General features: G+C 37.1%; 1 protein-coding gene across 1 annotated transcript in view; it reads right to left on the minus strand.

Annotated features, from left to right (window-relative positions):
* Window positions 1-12131, minus strand: part of Reln (reelin) — a 295852-nt gene that overhangs the window by 188413 nt on the left and 95308 nt on the right. The window lies entirely within an intron of this gene.

Genomic DNA, 12131 nt, shown 5'->3' on the forward strand with positions numbered 1-12131 from the left:
TGGCTGCCTTGGAAATTCAGGTGTGGCAAAACTAAGTAGGGATGACATTTATTTGGGGTTGGGGTGACATGGTTCTGTAGTGCACTTTTATCTTAAAGTATAGTTGTTCTTATTGGAGAAAGAGCTACCAGGAACTGCTGCTGCCCACTGTGCTAACGTACTCAGTCTCATAAGTCAGGCCGTGATGACACACTCTTTAATGAGTGACGTCAGTGCAGAGTAGTGAAGATTAGTCACAGCACCAGCAAAGTTAAAATGCTCTGAAACCTGAATGAGAGAGTTCTCTCCAATCTGATCATGATCTCAAAACTCTAAGTGATATCAATAAGGAGTTGGGACAGTAGTGTTCAACGTAAAAAATAAACTTTGATCACCAAGCTGGAGGCAGAATTATCTTTGTATTCTACAGGGAAAAAAAATCACAAAATTATTGTCATATGAAAAAATAGTTTAAGAATATGCAGGTAAAAGAAGGTAAGAAAAAAGTATAATAGGGCATTTTAGGCAGTGCTAATGAACATGCCTTATTTTTTGATTTATGATATTTGTGGTATTGTCAGCTTCTAAAAATGTATAATTTGTAGTGAATTCCTTTGTTTAAATAAATATTCACATTTGTAACTCATTTTCAACGTGTAACTTTGTACTTTATTCCTTAGAAAGCCCTACCCACCTCCCCAAAAGACAAAGCTTTGAATGCAGACCGGCAAAACCCAAGCCCACCCCGAGACAGGGCAAGAAGTACACGTGCATTCCTGCATTCATTCTTGTCTTAAGTCACAAGTCCCAGGGTACAGGAATGCACACGCCAGATTTCCCCTTCTACTTTTCTTAATTAGCATGAGACAATCAAATGGTAAGTGTCTCTTACCAACAATAATGAAAAGAGAATGAGAATGTATATGTTAAATAGAAAGATTCTATGTATATTTATTTCAAAACAACATATTGTACATGGTCAGTACATATACGTACTTTTATCTGTCAGTTTAAAACATAATTATTTGTTGAATGAAAACAAAAAGAATGCAGGATTTTTGAAATTCTTTTTCTATTATGGTAGACTGGGCTCAGTTAAAATATTCTTATAAAGAAATGAATCTCATTACCAATAGGTTAGGAATGATGAGACAACTTTTAAACCTAAATAATGCTCATGAATTCCAGGGGTTCAACAAAACCTGCAGAGGACCTACAACTGCCGGGACAGCTCGCTGCTGTGTACCATGCTGGTGGGGTGAATCCTAGACATCTGTCACAATTTATAATAGTCTCAAGGACACACCAGTACATGAACAAGCTGCAATTACATGCTAATTGATGAAGCTCATCTTATGTAATAAAAAACCTGGTCATTGTATAGTAACTTATTTACCATAAAAAATAAGTATGGAGGAGATAAAAATACCTCCTAGTATTAGGAAGGATTTTCCAAATTTCACAAATAAACTTTCTTCTCATCAGTCTTTGGTGGTTGGCATAAAAATAATCAATCTAAAGAATAGCTTGACTTGTTATAAAATCAAGTCTGCTAACATATAAATATTAATCACTTTTAATGAAAGTTTAAGAGTTCCTTCCTTAGAGTAATAGCCATATAAGGCTATACTCTGAGGAATTCCAGAATTCAAATGATTTACTTAATTTTTAGATTTCAGAAAGGTAATATGGTGATGTATTAGTCAGCTTCTGAGACACTGGGATAGATACTTGACACTCCCAGCTTAAAGGAGGAGAGGCTTAATTTGGCTAACGGTTTCAGGGCATTCAGTTCATGGTAAGCTGACTCCAAAACAGAAACATGGCAGAGGGTGTGGTAGAGAAGAGATAATTTGTTCATGGGAGATGGGAAGCAGAGCAGGGAAACTGTGCCAGAGAGGAAGGGGCCAGGGCCCAGATATAGACCCAAGGGCCATGATTATCCACATAAACCCAGAAGTGTGCTTTACTAATCCAACCTCCTAGGTGGCTCCAAAGTCCATCAAGTTCAGTTTTTAAGTTTAACCATCACTGGTGCATATGCCCTACACTTATGCAAAATCTCAAGCAAAGTCTAGGAGAATATTCTCTAATTAAACACATTAGGATTTCTGCAGTGAAATGCATGAGGATTCATACAGGTAGTAGAAATAAAGATTGTGAATAGTATCACATTATTTCAAGTCAGGTCTTGCTGCCAAGTGAATTTGGGTTATGTTACGCTTTGTCAAAACATAAATTGAAAAAAAAACTGGCTTGTAGTTTTACTCAGTGCTTTTTTTTTTTCTCTCTATTTTGTAATATGGAATTACAGATTAGGGATTGTGAGCCTGTATATCCAATAGCCTCCTCTATTACTTTTCACTTTTATAGTAGAAGGATAAATATTTTTTTCTCTATTTTGTAATATGGAATTACAGATTAGGGATTGTGAGCCTGTATATCCAATAGCCTCCTCTATTACTTTTCACTTTTATAGTAGAAGGATAAATCAAATTGTTCTTAGTCTCTCAAGGCTTGGGTAGGTTTTTAAATTTGGTTATGCCCTTTCCCACTAATCCTAGGACTTTCTGAAGTAAATCAGAAGTGAACACAATAGAAGGAGCTATTGTCCTCCCGGGGACGGGTAGCAGCTGCTGTGAGCAGCCTCTTTCCTCAAAGTCCTGCCTTAAAAACAGCTTGCCTTTCCAAGTGTAGCACAGAGCCACAGGAGGAGGAGGAAACTGATCTCACAGAATTGATAGATGGGGAAGAGCACTGCCAGAAATCATGCCTCTCGATAGCCTAGTGGGGCCCATAAATACTGCAGGCTCGAGGAGTGTCCGGACAGAACCCCGCAGAGGATTCATGTAACACGCGTGCTGTCACCGCCATTACTCAAACAGCAGACCTCAGAGACTAGCAGGGCTCTAGGAGCTGCATGTAAACAACATTTGATACAGAAGCATCATAAAGTTATTCAGTGAATGCAATCTGGCTGCTTAGAACTCCTTGCTATGACTGAAGTGAATCTAAGCAGAATCTATGCACTCTTTCATCTTTTAAGATAGATAAATGGAGGACAGGACCATTCACTTGAGGTTGTAGTGAGTGGAAAGAAAGAAAGATAGGGAAGTTTGGGCGAAGCTTTACAAAAGCTAGGCAGTGTCACCCCCAGGAGATTTTACATATTACTCTACACTAGGGCAGTCAGGAAAGAGGTTTGCTTCATTCTACATTGAGCTATAAAAATGTGATGAACGATGTGAAGATATTGGTATAATACACAGTTCCAGCAATTATCTTTTCACTAGAAGTGATTTTTTCGGTCAGTACTGGTAACTGGGGAGAAAATACTCTCAGTGTATTCCAAAAGATCAAGGAATACAGTAAAATGTTATTTGATACTTGGAAATTCTTCTTCAAAATAATTCTGCCCCTATCAAGACCATTATCATTCAGATGATCAATATTTGATAGCTCTACAAGTCTCTGTTTAAATATTTCATTGAGGGGCACTGGGATATTTATTCCTATTGCAATAACAATGTAGATCAAGGATTATCTTACACTTACAATTTCATTTCCTTCTTTACTGAGTTAGCCAGAAAAATCCTAAGAGCATAGCTCACTTGGCCTGTGACATCAAATTAATCTACTGTAAGTAAAGCAACATATATCTTAATAATAAGGCTAATCTAGAAGTACTGACTTATGAATGGCACCTAAAATATGACTCCTGGATTTAAATATACAATTTCTGTAATTTCCAGGATGGCTGGTTTACTATGTTTTTTCAGTTTTGATGCTTGTTTTATTTCTCCTGTACTATACAAAACTTATACCATAGAAAACCTTATTTATCTATGCATGTGTTTGATATTGTTGCCACATCTACACAAATTTCCTTTAATTTGTAAATAGTATAAAAATGTAATTAGGGTGGCTCTCCGTCAGTGATCTTGTTTCTTGACTAATACTGTGTAAAACAAATTGTTTTTATTACTTTTATTATCATGCTATGTATACCGATTATCTGATTATCTAGAGTACTTGAGAATGAAGAATTCAAGGAAAGAGAAAATAATCTACCTGGAAAGATGAGAACTTGGTCCTAGGTATTTTACCAATTCTCAGATCATGCATGAGGAAGCACATAAAGAAGGCTGTTGCAGCCCAGCCAACAGTCTCTTCGCTCCTAGAGGACACCTACTGCTGTCTCCCACCAGCAACGGAGTGCAGGACAGCTCTAGGCTCATGAAATACAGGCTAGACCTGCCTATCCTGTGCATGCACAGGGAGAAGACTGCTCAGATCTTGTTGAAATTCAAGGGTCTTGGCTAAAGGGGCAGCACTTAATTCACGGGTAAAGAGCCAGACAGGAACAAAATGGTTACTGTAACAGATAATGCTTTGTGGTAGCCCAGGCAGGAAGTGTCTTGGGGCTTCTCAGTCCCAAATGACATGGATGGGAATCGTGAATGAAAGGAGCCCACAGACAGTACTTTAGTTAAGAATTGTTCCACTCTGCATGAGAGGAAATCCTAGAATTACTCTTGGATCTGTCAAGGACAAATGGACTCAATTTTAGTAAAAGACTGGAGTTGAGAAAAATAATTATTTTATTAGTAGAAATTGACAATTTAGAGAAACAAATGCATCCAAAATCTTTGGTTAAGACTGAATTTTCAATCAAACAACTAAGTATAGAAGTCTAGAGTTTTTGACTATCGCTGTTTTTCCCGCTAAAATACTCCTAGGGGAATTCAGTATATTTTTAACCGAGAAAACATATTTAAAGAATGATATTGCAATGACTATTATATATGGAAGACAATTTTCTATTTTAAACACAATACTAAAAGATATTAAGGATTAAGAAAAGTCAAATAAAGCAATAAATTGACAATAAAGTCAATAAAAGTCCTCAAAAATACTGCTATATCCTGGCACTAAAGAATGCTCTTTTAAAACTTGAAATATTTCTCACAAAATATTGAGACAGCCAAATATTAAAGGCAATTATTTTCCACCTTCTGTTTCATATTTATTTTAAAACTGAGACTATTGTAGAGTAATAATTTCTGTTCTGACTGACTTTTATTAGTGAACAGGCTACTAGATTTGCAAACCCTTCTTTCTGCTGATCTGTGACAGTATGTGATTTATTGCACTTAATATTTTATTTCTCAGTTATTTCCCTGGCTGAGATTCCCAAAGCTCATCAGGGGACTTGCTCCAGTTTATGGCAGATGGACAGTGACCACAGGGTCCAAGATGAACAGCTGTCCCGCCCGCCTTGTGCCCTGCTCCTTTCCAGTTCTACCCACACTCCCTTGCTTCCAAAATGCTTGTATTTCGTCATCATTATTGCCACTCCTATCACAAGAAAGAGAGGCATCAATTCTCCTCCAATTTATGGACTGCCATGCTACCTTCCAACCATGTCTGAGTGGCTACTCTTTGCTAGTTTCTTCCTGAGCCCACAGTGGAGACTTCTGCCAGAACCCAGGGTGGGGGAAACGCACGGAAGAGAAATGCACAGTGCCTCTAGCTCTGCCAAGTTCCTTGCTAGACCAGCAGTTTTCCTTTCTACAGGACCCACATAACCTACGCCTCAGCTCTTGGGCCTGGCTGGTTTTCTAGGACTGATCTTGGACCTTAAGTGTAAATCCCTCCCCTCCTCCACTCCCAGCACTGCCATCTTGCTGCTTTCTGGCTCTGACCTGTGTCCTTGTTTCTCAGAATGGCCCCTGCCTGGTTCTCACTGTTGGGTGCCATCCATTCCTCTAATCTTCCCTGTGATGTTGAGCCCTGGGCTGGTGCCATGCCTGCTCTTGTCAGTCTTCTGCTCACAGGATGAAGCCCTGTCTGTGGACCTTCGTTTTCCTGCACTTCCCAATAAGCTGCACTTCTACTCTCCGTTAACTACTGATGTTTACTGCTCCTCTGGCTTCTTCTCAACCTTCACTTGCCCTCCCTCCACACATACATCAATTAATAATGAACTTTGAGTTTTACACCATTTAATTGCACATATTTCTGTGGTATAATGTGATGTCTTGCTGCCTTTATGTCATGGTAATACATTTATATATTATACCTTGATTATATTATGACAATAATTTATATATTAAACCTTGATAATAAATTTGAAGGCTGGGGCACTGTCTGAAATTCTGCCTTCCCCACAGTAAACCCAGGAACCTCATATTATATATAATACACTTCCTAAATATCCTCTCTCTTAGGGAATTGTGCTTGTTCAAGTGTCCTTGATTAATTAATAAGTTCTGATGTTGCCCGTGGACTTCATCAAGCATGTTCTCTTGATGCTGAAGTCGGGAATGGGTAGCACTGAGCACCAAGGTGGAACACTAAGTCCCTTTCCTAACCTATACACGTGATGTCACCTACTTCATGTTTTTCTAGTTCTAACCGTGAGCTAAATTCTGCTCTATGTACAAAGAAGGATATATGTACATTCCTTAGTCCTCAAGGAATATCTAGGCTACAGCAGGTGGAAGCAGATGTGACTAAATCAAAGCAGAGTGAAGTAGGAATCATAAAATAAATTCCGAGGCAGTGAAAGTTCAGAGGCATCGTGCTGAGGCATGGAGGGAGTTTTCATGGGGCAGTGGTGCTGCTGAGACAATTTGGTCAACCAGTGATTGATTTCTTCTCTATCCCTTCCACAGCACAAGCCCTCAATAAATATTAGGAATGAATTACTGGCATTTAACTTTTAAGTTTCATCACGTGATTGGATGAATTGAGTATTTCAAGAGAGAAGGCATAATATCTACTTTTCAACTGTGTTTTAATCCATATTAAAAGATGTTTTAGACCATCTTTTATTTAATTACCATTTGTAATAATTCAAAAAAACTTATGATTAATCTCAAAAATTTTTCTAAAGCCTTGCTCTTAGAATTTTACAGCCATCTAGATTAAAGCAGATTTGATATTTATGTGTATATATATATATATATATATATATACACACACACACACAATTATATATGATATCCTGAATCATAATCCGTTTTACACTGTCTTTATCAAATTTAGATAACACAGAAATATTTCATATATAAATATTGCAGGTTTTTGTATGTTAATATAGATCTTTGAGATCAGAAAATTGTCTTAAATTTCATTTTAATACATTTTATATCCAAGAATCTTATGTTCAAATAAAACATGTATTTAACCTCATAGAGCATAGGCATTACAATTAATTTTGCCATAAAATTTCTGATTGTTCTGTTTTTGACTTATATTTATTTTGAGCTCAGGCCACCAGAGATTTCGTTAGTCTGATAGAGATTTCTGTGTTTCAGAAGAGGGTTTACTATTTTATAATAAATTCCCCCAGGTCTTACTTATGAAGGGGAATGACTCTTGAAAAAAAAAATGAGACCCAATTTGAAATGTATTTCAGTAAGTTCAAGGTGGAAATGAGCAATAATTCACACTGAGGTATGGAGGCCCCACTTTCTCTCTCCTCTGAATTACCTGTTCTAAATGAGTTCTGAGAGAGAGGGTTTCTGTGTTGAACTCTGAGCAATTAAGATGTTTATAAATTAGGCTCATGGGAAGAACAAGCTGTTTCTCTTCTGCTGCATGAAATATAATGTTTCTTACAAGTGGCATTTTATTCCTTTAGCTACTTAAGAAAAAATAATGCTAGCTTGTTTTTTGTTTACTTAGCAATCTTCCAACTCAGTTAAGAGCACTTATAATTTCATAATTTTCCAGGTTTTAGTTTTCAAAATACAGTCCTATAAGGTGAGTACTTCTCATTTGTCTCAGGGACTCTGTGTAATATAAAATATAGAAAGAGAACAATTCAGGCCTAAGAACACATTTATATCTTAATATGTAAATGTAAAGCATTCATACTTTAATGAAAAACAAACAAAAATGTGTAAAGAAAAATACACACAGGCATACAACTCTCATTCCCCACAAAAACAGCACAAATCTTTATGATATCTACAAGTGACACCAAAGAAAAAAGACAGCAATCTTCTAAACTATGAAGAGCTTATAGTTAGTTCAGTAATTCCATACTGACAAATACACAGGTATACATTTCTGTCTACCTGTTTCACTAACAGCATAATTTACTGGTAACTCTCTTTCTTTCTGAGTTGTCTTTCTCATATATTGAGGTCCTCAGATCACCTCATCAAGCCTGTTCTGGACGAGACCTCTCCATCACACCAATTTTGCACATGCTTACACACTATTACGACGTCACTGTAATTCTTACTTGTCACTGTGACAAGAGATATTTATGACCATTTACTTATTGTGAGTCCCTGAGTCAGGGGCTGAGGACACCATGACAGCAGATTTGCCTCCTATGTGATTTCAGACGTTTTACCTTTAATCCTCATTTGGCAAGTGAATGCTGCTAATTTAAAACCAGAAGCGGGCATAAGTGAACAAGTAGATAAATTCTTATTGCACGATTCAATTCAGGTTTAAATCAAGGAAGTGGCAAATCTACTCTTAGACCAAATATGCCAATAATTTTTAAGAATTAATTTTTAAAAAATAGAAAAAAGAAGGAAAAAACAGAAACAAAGCTTATGTAAATAGAGAGGGGTGGAGGGGTTGAAGGGAGGGAAAGGGGAATGGGAAAAAATAAGAACCTAGATCTGTCATGTACAGGGGCAAATTTCCAATAATGAATCTGATCATAATGTATACTAAAATGTACCAATAAATTAATAAAAAATTTAGTAGTTTATATTTCCTTATTTTCAAGAAAAATGATATTTTGCAGGTCCATCAAATAGGTTAAATTTTAAAATTGTCACTTAAATTAGTTACTATAAATGAATTAAAACCCCCATTTAACTCCCTACTAAATAAGTTAACACACCAGCCGATACAAGTAGCTCTTTAGACAGACTCAATTTTATCTGACTTCGCTCACAATCATCCCAGACCAATCCTTCTGGTCTAGCTAGGCGTTCCTGTCTTCCTCCAGCAGCTTGCTTGTGCTCATGCCACCTCTGTACCTGGAAAATCCTTCTCTGTCCTTTCCAGTGATGCGGGCTGCTGGTGATCAGGGACATTTCTCACCAAGAGAACTGCACGCCACTGCAGAACTTACTCAGGTCCTGGAACCCAGAGCACCCCCAACCCCCTGTTCATAACAGTCTGGCATTGAAAGTTCAGGCTCTGTATGTATCTGGTCCTACTACGCTGCTCAGTGCTGTAAAATATTATTTTCTCATTTGTTTGACTTATCATAGTTAGCTCAAGACAATGCTGAGGAAATATTCAGTAAACTTCTGTGATATGAATGATAGATACAAAGCAACACCAGAATCCCCTGGACCCAGAGCCCTGCTTGGGAAAACAGTTTGGAGGTTTCTGTAAGATAATGGTTTGCAAGGGCATCGCTCAAATTTTTCTCCTATCCCAGAGGAAATCTAAAGGAAATGGGTAAATGCCCCTAAGGCTACAGCCATAAATTTTACAAGTTGAATCTAATGAATCAAGGGAGGGTTGTGGAAAATCAATGCGTCAGCGTAGAAATGGATACAAGATCTTTCACTGGAATGGAAAAATGAAAAGTTCTTCCGAGAATACTTTAGGAAACTTTTCAAAATGACTTAGCTATTGATAACTTGATAAGTTGCAGCTTGCAAAGCTGGATTTTTGGGATGCTTTAACTTTAAAAAAAATCATCTGGGTAAGATAATCTGTAGGTTTATCTATATTATTTATATATACGTACACAGATTAATCTATATACATACAGTATACACATATGTAATGTGTGTATATAATCTACATCTCTCTATATATGTTTATAAACACGCATTTGAAAGACTTGGGAAAGTGTTGCTACTTAACCGTTGGCATGACAGAGTTTATATGAGAACCGCCTTTACCAAGTCAAGTAATTTCTGTATGCATGCATTAGATGTACGCGGAACTCTTGAATATCTGTCACATAATGAAAATGTTCACTAGAACAACATGAAAATGTTAATACAATTTCTCCAACCATGGTTATATATATGCCTAATTATGAATACAATTCATCTGAAGTCGTAAATAATGATGGAATCTCCTAGAAAATTACCCATAACATCTGAAACTTCATGTTATACAATGAACAATTAGCGTTCCAAAAAGGAGTGACACTAAAACAGTGACTATATCTAACTACATTACTAATACATATTTGGAGAATTCCACAATATACAAAGAAATACATAATTTCCACTTCCAACCTACATTTTTTCTTATGATTTACCCAACACAATTTTTGAACTGAATTTAAATAAAGTGCCTACTAATGTATGGTTGCTGCTTTGGTATCTGGTTACCATGGGCTTGTAAGGCTTGGGAAAACTGCACTCTTCCTACATCTCCAGAATTTATGTGCGTGTCCCACTCCAGCCCTCATATAAAGAGAAGGATGCCACTCCTTCAGGTCTCATAGGCATCCGGACAAATGAACGACCAGGTATAAATCGGTTCTGGAAAGTTCTGTGCCCGTAGGTATGCACCATTTCACACAACACACAACACAACTAATGGATTGCTACTGACTTGTTTCTCTACCAGCCTAATAGTTCTTGGCTCCGGTGAATTTTTTTAATCTCAAACGGCAGTAAGGAAATTCCCCAATGAAATTTCTAAGTGATAAATTATAGTTTGTTTTACTAAATATGTTCTGTTTCATTTCCAGTATCACTTTTGATTTTAAAGCTATTACCCCAAAAGAGGATTTCTGAATAGGTACTTATTTAGGTTATAAATTTGAGATTTATCTCTTGCTCTTTTCCTCCCCTCCCTCATTCCTTCCTTTCTATTTATCTATTCATCCATCCATCTATCCATTCATCCTTCTACCTCTTTTTAACTTCTCAATTCTGTTACTCTTTCCATCTTCTAATCCAAGATTCAAATCCTGCTTTAAATAATGCCATCTGGCCTGGTGAACCACAGCTCTCTGGTTTGGGAGAAAACCAAGGATTTTTACTAAGTCACATGTTTGGGCCTAGTCCTAAAACATTGGCCTGGTAACTTTTTCTGGGTTGTGAGTCTTAAAAGTGCTGAACCCTGCGTTCTCTAATCAACATTAATTCCTCTTCTTAATCTTCTTTCATCAGCTCTGCTGTAAATGATATTATAATTGGTACGACTGAAAGGTAAGGAAATAGACAATCTATGTCAGATTAGCAGCATACACTTTTTATTCATAAAGCAGACTCCTTTCCCCTCTTTGTTTTTTGTACTGTGGATCAAATTCAGGTCCTTGCGCTTGTGAAGCAGGAGGCAGAACCACTGAACTAAATCCTTGGCCCTCCTCTTTTATAATAAAAGACAATTTAGTATATGTGCTGCTGAAGTGAGCACAATAAAAGATAATTTAATTGATGTAGGATATTTCTTCCTGGGAATAAAGTGCAAATACTAATGGAATTGAGAGACATATAGTTTAAAATAGATTCACTTGTCTTCTTTCATTGCTTAAAAATAATACCTGAAACTAATGTTCATAGTCTAACCAAAAGTAAGCAAAAATACTCAGAATCCAGATAAACTGTTAATCATTATTCAGCTTATTTTTAGCTATTGAAACATAATGACTCTAAACACATTTGCTCATTTTTGTTTCTGCTAACACATTTTTTGTGACCACAAATGGACTGCTGACTTGGTTATAAATTGTTGTGGATAACACCATCAATGCAAGAAGAAAGTAAACTCAACAGCCATCAGGCAGGTTCTCACAGCATCTACACAAGCTTAATGGGCACAGTGCTGGAAAAACAACAACAAGATGACTAAAAGACACAAACAGCTACAGAGGTCTTCTGGCTGTAGAACACCAACACTGCTTGCAATTTGGAACTGAAGGCTTCTGAGGAAAACCTCCTCTCAGTGAGGGTGGATCTCCAAAGATAGCAGAGAGGAGACAATGGAGACCACAGTGCACTGTCCCAGTGGCTGCTGTAGAGAGAGATCAATAAAGCCTGGCCCATGTAGAAGGCAGGACCTTTCTTTTCCTAGGACACTCCCTTTAAGAATATATATATATACAGCTGGGGATTTAGCTCAGTGGTTCCACTGCCTGCCTGGCAAGAATGAGGACCCGAGTTCAATTCCTGGTACCAAAAAAAAAAAAAAAAACC

Source organism: Fukomys damarensis, unplaced genomic scaffold (genome assembly GCF_012274545.1).
Source record: "Fukomys damarensis isolate Sample0158 unplaced genomic scaffold, DMR_v1.0_HiC HiC_scaffold_4, whole genome shotgun sequence".
Classification (NCBI taxonomy): Eukaryota; Metazoa; Chordata; class Mammalia; order Rodentia; family Bathyergidae; genus Fukomys; species Fukomys damarensis.